Source organism: Ornithodoros turicata, chromosome 7 (genome assembly GCF_037126465.1).
Source record: "Ornithodoros turicata isolate Travis chromosome 7, ASM3712646v1, whole genome shotgun sequence".
NCBI lineage: Eukaryota > Metazoa > Arthropoda > Arachnida > Ixodida > Argasidae > Ornithodoros > Ornithodoros turicata.
The window spans coordinates 49438495-49457726 of NC_088207.1; the positions used below are offsets into that span (position 1 = coordinate 49438495).

Here is a 19232-nt window from a genome sequence, read left to right on the forward strand (position 1 = left end):
GTTTTACCTGGATGCTTTTGATACAAACTAGTAAAATAAATTATATGCAGACTGCAGAAACGAAGACGTTCACATTTATTGTAGAACAGGACGCATGTATCACATGAATAGAATTTGCAGGTTAGATCATATTTTGTTGTCGCGCCAAATGACGTGTATCCACCGTTGTTGCTGTGGCCGCGCTTGTACAGCCGGGCAGGGAAACGATAAAACCTCATACTTCCCTTGGTTCTCGGAGCTGCAAAGGCGCAGCATGCGAGCCGTGCGGATTATGGGTATCCAAACCTACTGGTCATTGGAAAAGTCGAAAAAAAAAAGTCAACAGCAGCTGCATACGGCAAGGTGGAGAGAGTGGATTCGCCTTCAGTGCCGTTTCGCACCTCCTCGCCCCTTGGGTGGTTTCGGGCGCTCTCTTCGCCTCCTCGAAACTAGCGCACGGGGCCTATACGCTATGTCTCGGGCTCGTTACTGTTGTGCTCCTTCCACAGGTCAGACTTCCTTAGCGTATTAAGCAAATATTGCTAATATAAATTATTTTAATATGCAGGTCTGCGACGTAGACAAAAGGCAGTGGACAGCCCATCACAGCAGCAGAATAGTCTTGTGTTTGGAATACCGTGGTGGTTTCCCTTCAACGCACCGCTGGACAACATGGAGACAGTTATCTTATCGTTATCTTGCTGTCAAGCTATTGGACTACTACTTCTTCCTCCTTACAGATGCAGGCCGTGATCCACGAAGGGTATGCAGCATAGCTATGCCGCTGTTTTGACATCTTCCACGTCTGTGTTTGTTTGCACGAGTATAACTGTGTATGTTATAATTGACCCGAGCATCTGCAAAAGAAAAAAAAAAGTCTTTAGATTTTACGCAAGGGCTCATGGGAACTTAAATAGCGTTAGAGCATTACGAGAGGTCGAGGTAGAACAACAACATTCCCGGCATGCACAGCAGCAGCGTCAGCCAGGGTAAACCATCCATAACTGAAGCAGACGACGGAGCAGATCCCATCAAAGTTCCCATGCTGCTTTGCGCCGCGCTTATGATTGGAAGGAGAAGTAGATTTACCGTATTTTCCGGTGTATAACGCGCACCCCTAAAGATGGGCAAAATGTGAAAAAAATTCCATGTATAACGCGCACCGGTGCATAACGTGGCAGTGTTCCTATAACCTTCTGTACTGCCACCACTATGCACAGTAAACCAAAGCGGTGTACAATATAATGCAGAAAACCTGGAAACGAAGATATGAAAACGCTTATTTGCACTGCCGAGATCGTTAATTCAAAGTTTCTTCTTTCCCGCTTTATCCTGTCCAACCTTGCCTGCCAGGGCCTACCGGTCGGCGTCTTCTCTGGCGAGGGCGCCCGGTGCAGCTGCCCCTCTCGCTCCCCCCCCCCCCACCCCGTCGCTACGGCTCTGAAGGTATGCCTAAGGTGTGTGAGGATAGCTCAGGTGTATGTGCGAGGCTAATGAAGTCCATGACAGGTCTTGTATGTAACCACGCTAGACACGCTATACCTCAACTACGAGGGGTGTTCAAGTCAAACCTGGACTTTTCATTTTTCGCCAAAAGTAAAATGAACTTACAGGAGAGAAATTAGTTTTATTTTTCAACGTACTCTCCAGCTGCACTAATGCACTTGTCCCAGCGTTTCACGAGGGCTTGGATGCCACCAGCGTAGAAATCCTTACCGGCGTGTAGCAACCATGATCGGACCGCATTCTTGACCTTGTCATCGCAGCTGAAGTGGAGGCCCGCAAGGAACGCCTTCAGAAATCGCTGGGGGCGAGGTCTGGACTGTAAGGGGGATGTGACAGCAACTCCCAGCCAAGTTCCTGTAAGGTGTGTGTCGTGAGGTGCGCGGTATGCGGGTGTGCATTGTCCTGTAGGAGGAGGACTCCTTTGGTGATGAGGCCCGGCCGTTTTTGCTTCAGCACCTTATGCACATCCCTGAGAACCTGGCAGTAATATGCACAATTGATGGTGGTACCACTGGGAAGAAAATCAACATGAACAACGCCACACTTGTCCCGGAAAAACCGTGGCGATGAGCTGGGTACTTCGGACGGGGTACTTCGGAACTTCTTGGGAGCTGGCGTGCCCGGATACTTCCACTGTTTTGATGCGCGTTTAGACTCAGGAGTGAAATGGTGCACCCACGTTTCATCGCACGTGGTGATCCGATCAAGGAACGGCTGTCCTTCATTGTCCAAACAGTACCTTAGCTCTTCTTGTGAGATTTCCAGTCTTCTCTGCCGGTCAAACACGGTGAGCTGCCTCGGGACCCAACGGGCACTAACTTTCCGAAACTGGTGAAGTTCACGAATGATAGTATATTCAACGTTCCCACAGAAAGGTCCTTCTTTCGAGCCAGTTCGAGACATGTTGTCCGGCGGTCCTTGAGGATCAGGCGCTCCACAAGTTGGATGTTCTCAGGAACTCTGGCACTGGGCTCTGAGCCGCCGCGGCCTGGATCGTCCTGCACTGATGTACGGCCGTCTCGGAACCGTTTGCTCACTCAAACTTTTTTGTGTCGGCTAAGTGTATCGTACTGATCCCGTGTGTCTTCTGTGAATTTCAAATGACTTTACGCCTTCATTCACGAAAAACTTCATGACAATTCGCTGTTCGATGTGCGCGCTCACCTCGTTGTCGACCATCTTGTCCAGCACGTGGCTTCTTGTTGTTTTGTTTTGCACAAGCTTTGGGCTACCACGTGGTGAACGCGGAGGCCTGTCGCGTGTGGAAATGACGAAAAAGAAGTAGCGCGAGCCAATTGTATACTCGGGAGACAGAAAGTCCCGGTTTGACTTGAACACGCCTCGTATATTTCTGCTGTATCTCTACGCCAGTAGGAACGTGGCCTACCGAGGTGAGCATCGATAGGTTGATGTGAAGGAATCCTGCTGCGTCCAGGCACATAGACTCGGGATCAATGGAGTCGTGGAGATACTGCACCTGTTGACAGAAAGTACCGTTACATGACCACGAACACCTGTTTCGTGCTCCCACCACATTCCCATTCAGCTCGCACTTAATGACAGCGTTCGACTTTCTCAGCAGGAGAAGAATCGCCAAAGGAAGCTCATACGCACCTGAGCAACGTACGCATCTGTTGCATTCAAGATGGGCAATGATTTCACAGCATCTTTCAGCTTTTGTGCCTAGAATGATATAACGCAATCAAACAAAAGAGTCGTGTGGATGACACTGCATACCATAGACACACACACACACACACACAAAGGAAGGCAACAAACAACAACAATGACTGAAGAATTTCATCTCCAGGGGAGATACTGTACATCATCGCTGGCAGTGTAATGTGGTGAAATATAATACTCAGTCGCCACGTACAGTGAGGACCGAAGTCCTATATGGTGTCCAAGAAGCTTAGAAGTGAAGGCAGAGCGTTGATGGTCTGGATTTGACCATGGAGCATGGACCAAAGAATTTTGAAACTGTGAGAGGGCGAAAGTACATCAGATTTCGAGAGACTGAAAGTGCGGTTCGGAAAGGTTGGGACTGTGGGCAATGGAGAAGGAGGTGCTCTAGAGTTTTAGGATCACCCCAGTGAGGCCATCTTGGAGAATCAACGTGACCATGCAAGCGGTGACGCCAGCGAGGTGCAAGAGTCATCACACGGAGTCGCATCCGGTAAACCTTAATTCTATCGTTCAGGGGAGGTATGACTCCAATAAACATGGCGGACTACGCTTGTAGGGCTGTGAGTCTTCGACATGTGGTCTTCGTAGTAGGGGAGAACGGATTGACCGGTATGGTGAACAGAATCTGGAGCAGGTGAAATAGCATAGCCGTTTGCACTAAGCGAAGCTTTCTGGCTAGGAAGGAAGGCATTTACTACTTTTCGAGTCTCGTAGCCAGTACTTATGCAGCCAATGGCAAACTAGTAACCACGTAGAAGTAACCGCAATCGCTACTACTTCTTTATTCGCCTTTTTTTTTTTTGTGAGCGTGTATATTTCAGTTCAATGTGTTATTTCTATTCATGTGCTCCGTCGCATTTTAAATAATACATGGACGGAGAGCCTCCTTCTGGAGCAATGGTAATGCACTAATAGTCTAACACTATTATTGTGAAACCGTAACAATGACCAACTCACCTCATCAGTCAGCCTCTGGCTAATAGCAGCTAGGCTGGCTAACTCGACGGAGGAATATATTGCGTAGGATTCGGCGATAAGGAAGTGCGCTGGAGGAAGGGTCTTGGTGAAGACAGCATGGCACGTGACACATACAACCAATACGTTCGACGCACAACTCGCTGCCATGGACCAACTCCATACATTGTTCAACTCTTCCTTCAATTTCTTGATCGTGCATAAGTTGGTACGTAATGTCTCCACTTGTATGACGGAATTATGCCAGACGGGCATTCGCTTCAGCACGTTCACCTGAGAATGCGTGTACTCGACGAGCACCTCACACGACGACCGAGCCATCGCGATGTGCATGCTGTTGTAGACAAAGAACAAAATGCCGCTTGCAATAGTAGTAGCACCGTAAAAGATTCTTGCAGGCAAGCTGCGCCCAGCTATAGGTTCGTCCATTACAACGACGAAACCGGCGCAGTTGCTGATAGCAGTAGTAACCAAAATAAGCAACCGTATTGATCGCGACCACTTACGCTTCGACATATTGCAGCAGGTGCAGCACTGGAACGCGATTGCCTTTTCGAACGCCGCTGCTTTCCGAAAGAATTCCAACATACTTGAAGACCCCGACAGCATGGAAATCACATTCAGTGCAACCTTCAAGACTACGGTGACCTGCACCACAATCACCAGACTTCCTGTAAACGACAGCCTTGCTTTGGTTCCGACGTCCAGGGCGATGCGGAGTGATATCATGCGTACCTCGTACCACAGAAAAAAAGCAAAACACGAGAGGGCGTAGATGGTATACCAGCTCTTCCATACCACGCTTGCTTTGTGGAACGTCTTTGGGCGTATGTTTCGTATGAAGAAGCATCCGAACAAGCGGCATAATACGGCGTAGAAAATGAAGCGACGTATCATGACCGCCATGTCGCGGTCGTGTCCTCAGTTCATTTGACTTTTCCCCTTCTGGCCGTCACCCGAGTAACGACGAACAATGGCGGTGGTTTTGGCGTCTATTGTACGATGCAAATCGATTTACCGATTGCTGCCAAGTAATGAAAGGAAATTATGGGTTTGGTGAACTACCGCCCCTTCAAATTAATGTCTCTTTTCCACGTGTGGTAAATGCATCTTGCAAGGTTCCAAGTCATTGTGTGGCGCTTCGGTATAAAGGGGTCTTTGTAGCCGTTGATGAAGAGGTGTGGACTTCACTAGATGGGATTAATGTTCACGCGGAAATGAGCGACCGCCGAAAATGAGGCAGTGGGGAAAGCTGCGTGCGACGCAGTTGGTGCTGAAATGAATCTCATTTGCTTGGCTCTCCTTCGAAATTCACCCGTTCGTACAAGGGCGGTGGGACCAAGTGAATGTGCGTTTGTTGATTATGCTTTTCCTAATATGCGAATAACTGCTGTAATAAGTGTTGCTGTAAGGCACATACAAGGCGTCGCACATAACCTGGACCATGCTTTTAGAAAAACCTGGTACATCGTTGACGAGTTAAGCCGTTTCCGGTTTTGATGGCATGCGAAGGACATTCAATCGCTTTCTTTTATTCATTTACCTAATTATTGGGCACACGATCACTACGGTTTCCATGCCAGCCTTTTACTCGATTCGTTTTGTCACACTACCAATATGGAATACGGCAGACGTTATGGAATGCCGGAGGAACTTAGACCCTACCGAACTACACCGCATGGCACGCTCTGCGCGAACCATTACCGCGAATGATAGGGTTATCGCTTCTGATTCGAAGAGAGAGTGGGGCGCACGCCTTTTTGTATCAATTATCATATATGCAAATTGACACAAAAAGCGTACGCCCCATTCTCTCTTCGAATCAGAAGTGATAACTCTATCATTCGTGACAGTGGCTGGCGCAGAGAGTGCTATGCGGTGAAGTTCATTTTTTAGAGTGTATACCCGCCTGGGTATAGATGATATACCAGCTCTTCCATACCACGCTTGCTCTGTGGAACATCTTTGGGCACATGTTTCGTATGAAGAAACAGACTAACACTTACTCTATCTTAGTTTTCTCTGGTCTTTGTCTAGTCTTAGCTTTGTGAGCGCGCACAATAGAATGGAATAGAAGCACACTCTTAGAAATGAACTTCACCGCATAACACGCTCCTAGCCAACCATAATCTCGAATGATATCGTTATCTGCCCTGATTTGCTGAAAACGGGAGGCGTACGCCATTTTTGTGACAATTATGAACCGCATAAGTGTCACAAAAGGCGTACGCCTACCGTTTTGAACAAATCGGGGCACATAGCGATATCATTCGCGATAACGGTTGGCTAGGAGCGTGCTATGCGGGGAAGTTCATTTTTAAGAGTGTAGAAAGAAAAACATGGAAACGTAGGTCGCGCTGTTGTGACCAGCTCTTCCAGGACGCTTGACGTGTGAAAGCACTGAATGATTGAAAAGATTATATCAACATGTATGTCCATGAGGTAGTTCGCCAGTGCACACAGCACACACAACCCACACCGGGTACAGACACAAACCAGATGCTCGACAATTGTTCGTTAAAGTAATAACGGACTAACTTCGTAGGTCATCCTCTGGCTGATGTAAGCCAAATCAGCAAGATCCGCAAAGGAATACACGGCGTACGGACCGACGACAAGGAAACGGTCGGCTGAAATGCTGCAGAAAGCTGCGCAGCATGTGACGCATATCACTACGATGTTGGCTCCACAGCTTGCTGTCATCGACCAGTTCCATACATGGTTCAGTTTTTGCTTCATGTCTCTGATGGCACAGATGTTGAGCCGTAAGGCGTCCATCTCAGTCGCTGAACGCCGCGAAGCCAAACTGCTCTGCAGGACATGCGTTTGTGAATGCGTGTATTCGATGAGTACCTCGCACGACGATCGGGCCATCGCGAAATGCATACTCTCGTACACCACCAACAGGATCGTGCTCAGAACCGTGCAGACGTCGAACATTATTGTGTAGATCAGCTCGTTTTCAGTTCTGTGTTCCTCCAGCCCATGATACACCGATACTGTAAGGAGCAACGGTAACCATGTACATGACAAAACGTCGTACGTGCGATTGTCGCGGATAGCGGAAGATCTTGCAGCTAGTGCAACCATGAAATGCGGTCCGTTTTCCGAATGGTGCAGCTTCCGTGAACAGGTTCAGCATAGCGGGCGACCCGATCAGCATCGACAGTAATGCTCTCAATGCTTTTCAAGATTACCATCACGTGCATTATGAGGAGGATGGAATCCGTGAAAGTCATTCTCCCAGTCTTCAATGCATATGGTACCGAGAACCTGCCAGAGAAACAAACTGAAGCAGACGACAGAGTAGATGATGTACCAACTCTTCCACGTGATTCTTGCCTTGATGAACGTCTTGGGATGAATATTGTTGATGAAGAAGCATCTACACAAACGATAAAGCACAGCAGAGAAGAAGAAGCGCCGTACCATGACGGCCATCATGTGGGCTTCCACTAGGGACGCTGGCCTCCACAAGAATAACAGCGATGGCAACATTGATTGTGCTGAGAAATGCAGACGTCCTGGGCAGACTTAGAAGTCGGCCCAGGACGCACGTTCCCCTCAGAGCGTTAGTCGTGACGTTACCCACCTCCGTGAGGCCGACAACGCCGAGCTCTTTCACTAGCACCACCAGCACTACCAGGAATTAATGACAGCTATGGACCAATGGCAGATCCTGTTTTTGGCTGCGCTCTGTATCGTTTCGCAACGAAGCATTAACTTTGTAGCGGCAGATGTACAACGATCAGGATGGACACGCGACTTGAGCACACGCTTCTCAGCATGGCGCGGCCATGGAGACAGCTAGGCCACAGTCATCGCCTCTCCGTGGCATACCATCATCGCCGGTCAGGACTCATGTAGAGGGACACCACCTCCTCTACATTTGGTGACCCGGACGTGATTTGGCTCTTTTACCATCCCAAATTTTGCAGCCTTCCCACAAGTCCAGCACCTATTGCGCGTTGCTGCGCAGCCTGGAAGCCCCTACTACCACCTATCCGACGGCTACGGTAGCTCTGTGACACGGCAACCGATTGAGCCTGATGGTCTCCATGTACCCTCAACCTCACCTGTCCAGACCCGCTGCCACGACTCTCATCCGTGCCTTGCATTCAGCATCCTCTGCTCATTCCCGAATGCAATCGGACCGCGGCATACCGACCTCTCTACTACAAAGCACTATCAACCGGCACACACGCGCCCCACAACTTCATCAACCATCACCTCTGCCCGATGTTCACCGCACGCCGGCGTTCTTTCACTGCCGGCCGCGACACTCCAGCCTCGCGCTCACCTGCCGGTCGCGGCAGTCGCGGTCGCGGACGCCACGGCACACTTCAGCCGGCGTCTCGGCATCTCTCCAGGGCTCGCACACCCTCACCCTCTCCTCCCCTGGGACATTCTCAGCTTTGACTCCTGTTCCGGTAGCGGCACCCCAGCACCACCATCACGTGACCACCACTTCGCCCAGCGCCTCACTCTCTTCCGAGCTGTTATCACTCCCGGATTGTGATGCCTCATCAGCTGTGATGCTTCGCCACCGTGTGCCGTGCCGTCATCCTGTTCAACCGTGCGTGTCAAGCACGGTCGCCCTCGCGGCCCTCCTCTAGTGAAGTCGTGGACATCATCTGCTTTATTGCCGCTCCGCGTCTGAGGGGGGAGTGATGTAGCGGCCAGTGGACAACGACGAGGATGGACACGCGCCTGGAGCACCCGCTTCTCAGTTCCACTGGCGCGGCCATGGAGATAGGCCACCGTCATCGCCTCTCCGTGGCATACCATCATTGCCGATCAGGAATCATGTAGAGGGACACCACCTCCTCTACAACTTTAAAACATGGTATCTGAAGCTGTCTGACGACGAGCACATATGCGCTATGTCTCACGGTCGTTACTGTTGTGCTCCTTCCATAGGTCAAACTTCCTTGGCATAGTAAGCAAATATTGCTAGTATAAATTATTTTAATACGCAGGTCTGACGGAGACAAAAGACAATAGACAGCCCAGTCGGAGAATAGTCTTGTGTTCGGAATACCGGGGTGGTTTTCCTTCAACGAACTGCTGGGCAACGTGGAGACAGTTATCGTAATCTCGCGGTCAAGCTAGTGGACTACTACTTCTTCCTCCTTACAGATGCTGGCCGTGATCCAGGAAGGGTACGCACCATAGTTATGCCGCTGTTCTGTCATCTTCCAGGTCTGTGCTTGTTTGCACGAGTATGACGGTGTACGTTATAATTGACCCGGACATCTGCGACAGAAGAAGAAGTTCTTAGATTTTACAAAAGCAAGCGCCACCTGTAGCACACAAAGGCCCATGGGAATTTAGAGGGCCTTAGAGCATTACGAGTTAGCTGAGGTAGAAGCAGAACAAGAACGTTCCCGGCATGCGCGTTAGTCAGGGCAAACCATAACCGTAGCGGAGCCCCTCAAAGTTCCCATGCTGCTTTGCGCCGCGCGCACCGCAAAATCTCCTATTAACGTCGATTAGTTTGATTGGAAGAAGTAGATTTACACTTAAGGTATGCCTAAGGTGTGTTAGGATAGCTCAGGTGTGTCTGGAGGATTATGAAGTCCATGACAGGTTTTGTATGTAAGCACGCTGGGCACACTATACCTCAACATTATTTCTGCTGTATCTCTACGCCAGTAAGAACGTGGCCTACCGAGACGAGCATCGATAGGTTGATGTGAAAGAATCCTGCTGCGTCCAGGCACATAGACTCGGGATCAATGGAGTCGTGGAGATACTGCACCTGTTGACAGAAAGTACCGTTACATGACCACGAACACCTGTGTGCTGCTCCCCACTCATTCCCATTCAGCTCGCTCTTATAATGGTAGCGTTCGACTTTCTCAGCACGAGAAGAATCTCCAAAGGAAGCTCATACGCACCTGAGCAACGTACGCCTCTGTTGCATTCAAGACAGGCAATGATTTGACAGCATCTTTCAGCTTTTGGGCCTAGAATGATACAACGCTATGAAATGAAAGAGTCGCGTTGATGACACCGGATACCACAGACACTCCCACACACACACCAAGGAAGGTAACCAGCAACAACAATGACTGAAGAATTTCATCGCCAGGGGAGATACTGTACATCATCGCTGGCAGTATAATGTGGTGAAATATAATACTCAGTCGCCACGTACAGTGAGGACCGAAATCCTACACGGTTGCCAAGAAGGTGCTTTTAGGGCAGAGCGATGGGGGTCTGGATTAGGCCTGGACCGAGAAACTTTGAAACAGTGAGAGGGCAAAAGCCCAGCTCATTTAGTAAGACCGAAAGTGCGGCCCTGAAAGGTTGGGAGTGCGGACAATGGGGAAGGATGTGCTCTAGGTTTTTAGGATCACCCCAGTGACGCCATCTTGGAGAGTCAACCTGACGCAAGCGGTAACGGCAGCGAGATGCAAGAGCCACACGGTGTCGCATCCGATAAATCACCCCGCGTTCAAAGAAGATATGGCTCTTATAAATATGGCGGACTACGCTTGTAGCATGCAGTTTAGGCGGTGAGTCTTCGGCATGTGGTCTTCGCAGCAGAGGAGAACCGGTATGGTGAGCAGAATCTGAAGCAGATGAAATAGCATAGCCGTTTTGCACTACGCGAAGCTGTCTGGCTAGGAAGGACAGAATTTACTGCTTTTCAAGCCAGCCAGTGACAAACTAGTGACGCACGTCGAAGTAACTGCAACCGCTACTTACCTGTTTATTATCCTTTTTTTATAAGCGTGTATATTTTAAGCTTTGCTTCAATACGCATGCTCTGTCACATTTTAAATAATACAGATGGCGGAGAGCCTTCTTCGGGAGCAATGGCAATTCTTTACAAAATAGTCTTTACACACAAAATACACTTTAGGTCTCTTACTTCGTGAGACTACTACTATGAAGAGACATATGGATACGCATAGACGGGTGAACAGCGAAATGAAAAAAAGGAAAGAGAGAGAGAGGGGGAAAGACAAAGAAGAACGAGCAGTGAAAGGGAGTTAGCCCAAGGGTGGACATGATCTTTGGCAGGTGGAATAAAAAGCAGGAACCATTTGCCGGTGAGATCATTATCCTACACACAGCAACCACACGCACCCCATCCCCACCCACCCCTCTCTGGGAGACGCCTGATAGCCTGACCTATACAGGAAGCCCAAACACAAAAACCGTGTATAGCTAGGCTTATCCGCAAACGGCCAACTTGCCGAGGAAGTGGCCTTCCTCCACACGAGGCCTGGCGTCATTGCCCACTGTCCGCCACAAGTTTTTATGTTCGTATATAAGATGGCCGTTAGGAGACACTGGACTATGTGAAACCGTAACAATGATCAGCTCACCTCATCAGTCAGCTTCTGGCTTATACCAGCTAGGCTGGCTAACTCAATGCAGGAGTATATCGCGTAGGATCCGACGATAAGGAAGTGCTCTGCAGGAAGGCTCTTGGTGAAGGCAGCGTGGCACGTGACACATACAACCAATACGTTCGACGCACAACTCGCTGCCATGGACCAGCTCCATACATTGTTCAACTCTTCCTTCAATTTCTTGATCGTGCATATGTTGGTACGTAATGTCTCCACTTGTATGACGGAATTATGCCAAGCGGGCATTCTCTTCAGCACGTTCACTTGCGAATGCGTGTACTCGACGAGCACCTCACACGACGATCGGGCCATCACGAAGTGCAAGCTGTCGTAGACAAAGAACAGAATGCTGCACACAATAGTAGAAGCATCGAAAATTATTCTTGCAGGCAAGCTGCGCCCAGCTCTATGTTCGCCCATTAGAAAGAACAAACCGACGCAGTTACTGGTAACAGCAGCGACCGCAATAAGAGACCGCGTTGATCGCGACCACCTGTACTTGGAGATTCTGCAGCAGGTGCAACACTGGAACGCGACTGCATTTTCGAACGCCGCTGCTCTCCGAAAGAAATCCAACATACTTGAAGACCCCGACAGCATGGAAATCACATTAACTGCAACCTTCAAGACTACGGTGATGTGCACCACAAGCAGCAGACTTTCTGTAAATGACACTCTTGCGTTGGTTTTGAGGTCCATGACGATGCGGAGTGATATCGCGCGATTCTCATACCACAGAAAAAGAGTAAAACACGAGATGGCGTAGATGGTATACCAGCTCTTCCATACCACGCTTGCTTTGTGGAACGTCTTTGGACGTATGTTTCGTATGAAGAAACATCCGCACAAGCGGCATAATATGGCGTAGAAAAAGAAGCGACGTATCATGACCGCCATGTTGCGGTCGTGTCCTCAGTTCATTTGACTTTTCTCCTACTTGCCGTCACCCGAGTAACGACGAACAATGACAATGGTTTAGGCGTCTATTGTACGGTGCAAATAGATTTACCGATTGCTTCCAAATGGTGAAAGGAAATTATGTGTTTGCTGAGCGACCGCCCCTTCAAATTAATGTCTCGTTTCCGCGTGTGGTTCATGCATCTTGTAAGGTTCCAAGTCATTGTGTGGCGCTCCGGGATAAAGGGGTCTTTGTAGCCGTTGATGAAGAGGTATTGACTTCACTTGATGGAATATGAATGTTCACGCGGAAATGAACGAGGGCGGGGAGGAGGGGGGGGAGGCTGCATGCGACGCAAATTGGTGCTGAAATGAATCTCATTTGCTTAGCTTTCCTTCGAAATTCACCCGTTCGTACAAGGGTGGGGCCATGGTGAATGTGCGTTTGTTGATTACGCTTTTCCTAATGCGAATAACTGCTGTAATAAGTGTTGCTGCAACGCACATACAGGTCGTCGCAATTAACCTGCACCATGCTTTTAGAATAACCTTGTACATGGTTGACGAGTTAAACCGTTTGCGGTTTTAGATGGCATGTGAAGGACCCTCAATCGCTTTCTTTTATTTCTTTATTATTGAGCACATGATTACTGCGGTTTTCGTGCCGGCCTTTTACTAGATTATTTTTGCCATGCCACCAATATAGAATATGGCAGGCGTTATTGAATGCCTGAGGAACTACTATACCCCTCTGGGTGAGTAACTTGGCTTTGTGAGCGCGCACAATGGAATAGAATAGACGTAGAAAGAAAATAAATGGAAACCTATAGGTCGCACTGGTGCGGCCAGTTGGTCCACGACGCTTGACGGCTGAAAACACTGAACGATTTAAAAGATTATTTCAGCACGTATGTCCTTGAGGTAGTTCGCCAGTGCAAACACAGCGCGCACAAAACACACCAGATACAAGCACAAACCATATGTTCGACAATTGTTTGTTAAAACAATAATGCACTAACCTCGTGGGTCATCCTCTGGCTGATGTAAGCCAAATCAGCAAGATCCGCAAAGGAATACACGGCGTACGGACCGACGACGAGGAAGTGGTCAGCTGAAATGCTGGAGAAAGCTGCACAGCACTACACGCATATCACTACAATGTTGGCTGCACAGCTTGCTGTCATCGACCAGTTCCATACACGGTTCAATTTTTGTTTCATATCTCTGATGACACAGATGTTGAGTCGTAAGTCGTCCATCTCAGTCTCTGAACGCCGCGAAGCGAAGATACTCTGCAGGACATGCGTTTGCGAATGCGTGTATTCGATGAGCACCTCACACGACGATCGGGCCATCGCGAAATGCATGCTGTCGTATACACCCCGAACAGGATCGTGCTCAGAACCGTGCAGACGTCGAACATTATTGTGTAGATCAGCCCGTTTTCAGTTCTGTGTTCCTCCAACAGAAGGGATACACCGATGCTGTAAGAGACAACAGTAACCACGTACATGACAAAACGTCGTATGTGCGAGAGTCGCGGATAGCTGAAGACCTTGCAGCTAGTGCAACAATGAAATGCGGTCCGTTTTTCGAATGATGCAGCTTCGGTGAAGAGGTTCAGCATAGCGGGCGACCCGATCAGCATCGACAGGACATTGATATTGGTTTTCAAGATGACCATCACGTGCATTATGAGAAGGATGGAATCCGTGAAAGTCATTCTCCCAGTCTCTTCTAAGTCCATGATCACGTGTCGGCAGATGGTATCGAGCACCTGCCAGAGAAAGAAACTGAAGCAGACGACGGAGTAGATGGTGTACCAACTCTTCCACGTGACTCTTGCCTTGATGAATGTCTTGGGATGAATATTGTTGATGAAGAAGCATCCACACAAACGACAAAGCACAGCATAGAAGAAGAAGCGCCGTACCATGACGGCGCATCTTGTGGGCTTCCACTAGTGACGCTGGCCTCCACGAGCCTCCACAAGAATAACAGCGATGGCAACATTGATTGTGCTGAAAAATGCAGACGTCCTGGGCAGACTTTGAAGTCGGCCCAGGACGCACGTTCGCCTCAGAGCGTTAGTCGTGACGTTACCCACCTCTGTGAGGCCGACAACGGCGAGCTCTTTCACTAGCACCACCAGCACTACCAGGAATGAATGACGCCTATGGACCAATGGCAGGTCCTGTTTTTGGCTGCGCTCTCTATCGTTTCGCAGCGAAGAATTAACTTTAAAACATTGTATCTGAAATTGTCTGACGACGAGCACATATGCGCTATGTCTCACGGTTACTGTTGTGCTCCTTCCATAGGTCAAACTTCGTCGGCATAGTAAGCAAATATTGCTAATATAAATTATTTTAATATGTAGGTCTGACGTAGACAGAAGACAGTACACAGCCCAATAGCAGAATAGACTTGTGTTCGGAAGACCGGGGTGGTTTTCCTTCAACCTGCTCTCAACGAACCGCTGGACAGCGTGGAGACAGCCATTTTATCGCTATCTCGCTGTTACGCTAGTGGACTGCTACTTCTTCTTCCTCCTCACAGATGCTGGCCGTGGTCTGCACGAAGATGCTGGCGAAGGTTATGCACCATACTTATGCCGCTGTTCTGTCATCTTCCAGGTCTGTGCTTGTTTGCACGAGTATGACGGTGTACGTTATAATGGACCCGGACATCTGAGAAAGAAAAAGAAGTATTTAGATTTTACAAAAGCAAGTACCACCTGTGGCACGCAAAGGCTCATGGGAACTTAGAGGGCCTTAGAGCATAACGAGAGGCGGAGGTAGAAGAAGAAGAACAACAACAACAACATTCCCGGCGTACGCAGCAGCGTCAGCCAGGGTATAATCGAAGCAGACGACGGAGCAGAGCCCCTCAAAGTTCCCATGCTGCTTTGCGCCGCGCGCATCTTTGTAAAATTGCCTATTAACGCAGATTATTCTGATTGGAAGAAGAAGTAGATTTACACTTAAGGTATGCCTAAGGTGTGTTAGGATAGCTCAGGTGTGTCTGGAGGATAATGAAGTCCATGACAGGTTGTGTATGTAACCACGCTGGACACACTATACCTAAACTATATTTCTGCTGCATCTCTACGCCAGTAAGAACGTGGCCTACCGAGACGAGCATCGATAGGTTGATGCGAAAGAATCCTGCTGCGTCCAGGCACATAGACTCGGGATCAATGGAGTCGTGGAGATACTGCACCTGTTGACAGAAAGTACCGTTACATGACCACGAACACCTGTGTGGTGCTCCCGTCACATCCCTATTCAGCTCGCTCTTATAATGGTAGCGTTCGACTTTCTCAGCACGAGAAGAATCGCCAAAGGAAGCTCATACGCACCTGAGCAACGTACGCCTCTGTTGCATTCAAGACGGGCAATGATTTGACAACATCTTTCAGCTTTTGGGCCTAGAATGATACAACGCTATGAAATAAAAGAGTTGCATGGATGACACCGCATACCACAGACACTCACACACACATAAAAAGGAAGGTAACAAGCAACAACAATGACTGAAGAATTTCATCGCCAGGGGATATACTGTACATCATTGTAGAATGTGGCGAAATATAATACTGTGTCACCGCATATAGTGAGGACCGAAGTCCTGTACGGTGTCCATGAAGTTTAGGAGTGAAGGCAGAGCGTTGGTGATCTGGATTTGACCATGCACCAAAGAATTTTGAAACAGTGAGAGGGCGAAAGTCCATCTGATTTCCAGAGACTGAAAGTGCGGTTCGGGAAGGTTGGGAGTGTGGGCAATGGAAAAGGAGGTGCTCTAGATTTCTAGGATCACCCCAGTGAGGCCATCTTGGAGGATCAACATGACCATGCAAGCTGTAACGCCAGCGAGATGCAAGAGTCATCACACGGAGTCGCATCTGATAAACCTTCTCTCGTTCAGGGGAGGTATGACTGCTATAAATATGGCGGACTACGCTTGTAGCAGTTTAGGCTGTGAGTCTTCGACATGTGGTTTTCGTAGCAGGGGAGAACGGATTGACCGGTATGGCGAACAGAATCTGCAGCAGATGAAATAGTATAGCCGTTTGCACTAAACGAAGCTTTCTGGCTAGGAAGGAAGGCATTTGCTACTTTTCGTGTCTCGTAGCCAGTATAGAGATGCAAAATTTCCGGAAATTTTGAAAAAAAACGTTTTTTTTTTTCGGGGGGGGGGGGGGGGTCCGAAAAATTGGAAAAAAATTGAAACAAACGTGGTTACTGCTGAGTCGAAGCATTCCCGGTCAAGCCACAGCATACAATGAGCTAGAAACTTTAGTAGTGTTCACCCGCTAGGCATAAATGCAGAGCAGAGCATCCCATGAGACTGCTGTCTATACTCAGCGATAGGTAATTGCTTGTTTGTCCCAGTTGCTTCTCCTCACCCAAACTTCCGGAATCGCACAAAATGACGTCACACTCCCTCCTTATTTTCCTTCCTCCATGGGTAATTGGAACAACCTGTCCACTCCGACCAGAACTCCGACATTATGTGAACGTGATGGCGATCGCTTGGAGCAGCCAGACTGAGCTCTAAGTTGGCGGTTGTTGGCGGATTAGAGGTACCCAAGGCACTGTTGCACTGTTGGCGGGTTGGAACGCATCGAAGGCACGAAAATTGACATTTTTGAATTTTGTCGCCTGGAAATTTTGGGCAGTTTTTCCGGAGACGAGGAAAAAAAACAAAAAACTTTTTTTTTCAAAATTTCCGGGTTTTTTTCGGGGCTTCGCATCTCTAAGCCAGTACCCATGCAGCCAGTGACAAACTAGTAACGCAACCGCAATCGCTACTATACATACCTCTGTATTCGCCTTTTTTTTTTTTTGTAAGCGTGTATATTTCAGTTCAATGCGTTATTTCAATTCATATCCTCCGTCGCATTTTAAATAATACATGAGCGGAAAGCCTCTTTCGGGAACAGTGGTAATACACTAATAGTCTAACACTATTATTGTGAAACCGTAACAATGACCAACTCACCTCATCAGTCAGCCTCTGGCTAATAGCAGCTAGGCTGGCTACCTCGACGCAGGAATATATCGCGTAGGATACGGCGATAAGGAAGTTCTCTGTAGGAATGCTTTTGGTGAAGGCAGCGAGGCACGTGACACATACAACCAATACGTTCGCCGCACAACTCGTTGCCATGGACCAACCCCATACATTGTTCAACTCTTCCTTCAATATCTTGATCGTGCATAAGTTGGTACGTAATGTCTCCACTTGTATGACGGAATTATGCCAGACGGGCATTCGCTTCAGCACGTTCACTTGAGAATGCGTGTACTCGACGAGCACCTCACACGACGACCGAGCCATCGCGATGTGCATGCTGTCGTAGACAAAGAACAAAATGCAGCATACAATAGTAGAAGCATCTAAAAGGATTCTTGCAGACAAGCTGCGTCCAGCTCCAGGTTCGTCCATTACAACGACGAAACTGACGCTGTTAGTGGTAACAGCAGTGACCGCAATAAGCAACCGTATTGATCGCGACCACTTATGCTTCGACATATTGCAGCAGGTGCAGCACTGGACCGCGACTGCCTTTTCGAACGCGGCTGCTTTCCGAAAGAATTCCAACATACTTGAAGACCCCGACAGCATGGAAATCACATTCAGTGCAACCTTCAAGACTGCGGTGACCTGCACCACGATCACCAGACTTGCTGTAAATGACACCCTTGTTTTGGTTCCGACGTCCTGGACGATGCGGAGTGATATCATGCGAAACTCGTACCACAGAAAAAAAGTAAAACACGAGAGGGCGTAGATGGTATACCAGCTCTTCCATACCACGCTCGCTTTGTGGAACGTCTTTGGACGTATGTTTCGTATGTAGAAACATCCGCACAAGCGGCATAATACGGCGTAGAAAATGAAGCGACGTATCATGACCGCCATGTTGCGGTCGTGTCCCCAGTTCATTTGACTTTTCCCCTTCTTGCCGTCACCCGAGGAACGGTGGTTTTGGAGTCTATTGTACGATGCAAATCGATTTTCCGATAGCTGCCAAATGGTGAAAGGAAATTATGTGTTTGCTGAACGACCGCTCCTTCAAATTAATGCTTCGCTTCCGCGTGTGGTAAACGCGTCTTGCAAGGTTCCAAGTCATTGTGTGGCGCTCCGGTATAAAGGGGTCTTTGTAGCCGTTGATGAAGAGGTATTGACTTCACTAGATGGAATGAATGTTCACACGGAAATGAACGAGGGCCGGGAGGGGGCAGGGAGGAAAGCTGCATGCGACGCAATTGGTGCTGAAATGAATCTCATTTGCTTGGCTCTCCTTCGAAATTCACCGTTCGTACAAGGGTGGGGCCAAGTGAATGTGCGTTTGTTGATTATGCTTTTCCTAATATACGAATAACTGCTGTAATAAGTGTTGCTGTTACGCACATCGCACAAGGCATCGCAAATAACCTGGACCATGCTTTTAGAAAAATCTGGTACATCGTTGAGTAGTTAAACCGTTTCCGGTCTTGATGGCATGCGAAGGACATTCAATCGCTTTCTTTTATTCATTTACCTAATTATTAAGCACATGATCACTACGGTGCCAGCCTTTCACTCATGCCAGCCTTTCATGGTTCATGCCAGCATGGTTCATGCCAGCCTTTTACTCGATTCGTTTTGTCACACTACCAATATGGAATACGGCAGACGTTATGGAATGCCGGAGGAACTTACACCCTAAAAACTGAACTACACCGCATAGTACGCTATGCAAACATGGTATCTGAAGCTGTCTGACGACGAGCACATATGCGCTATGTCTCACGGTCGTTACTGTTGTGCTCC

General features: G+C 48.5%; 1 long non-coding RNA gene across 2 annotated transcripts; it reads right to left on the bottom strand.

Moving 5' to 3' along the window:
- Positions 1-14767: 14767 nt before the first annotated feature.
- LOC135400005 (uncharacterized) lies at positions 14768-16908 on the bottom strand. 2 transcript variants are annotated; one of them, XR_010424489.1, is made up of 4 exons: positions 16819-16908; positions 15772-15840; positions 15543-15632; positions 14768-15100 (listed from the first exon to the last, which is right to left on the bottom strand). It is a non-coding gene; the product is annotated as an uncharacterized LOC135400005 (long non-coding RNA). The 2 variants fall into 2 exon arrangements; XR_010424490.1 differs by having other exon boundaries at positions 16723-16900.
- Between the last annotated feature and the right edge of the window lie 2324 nt (positions 16909-19232).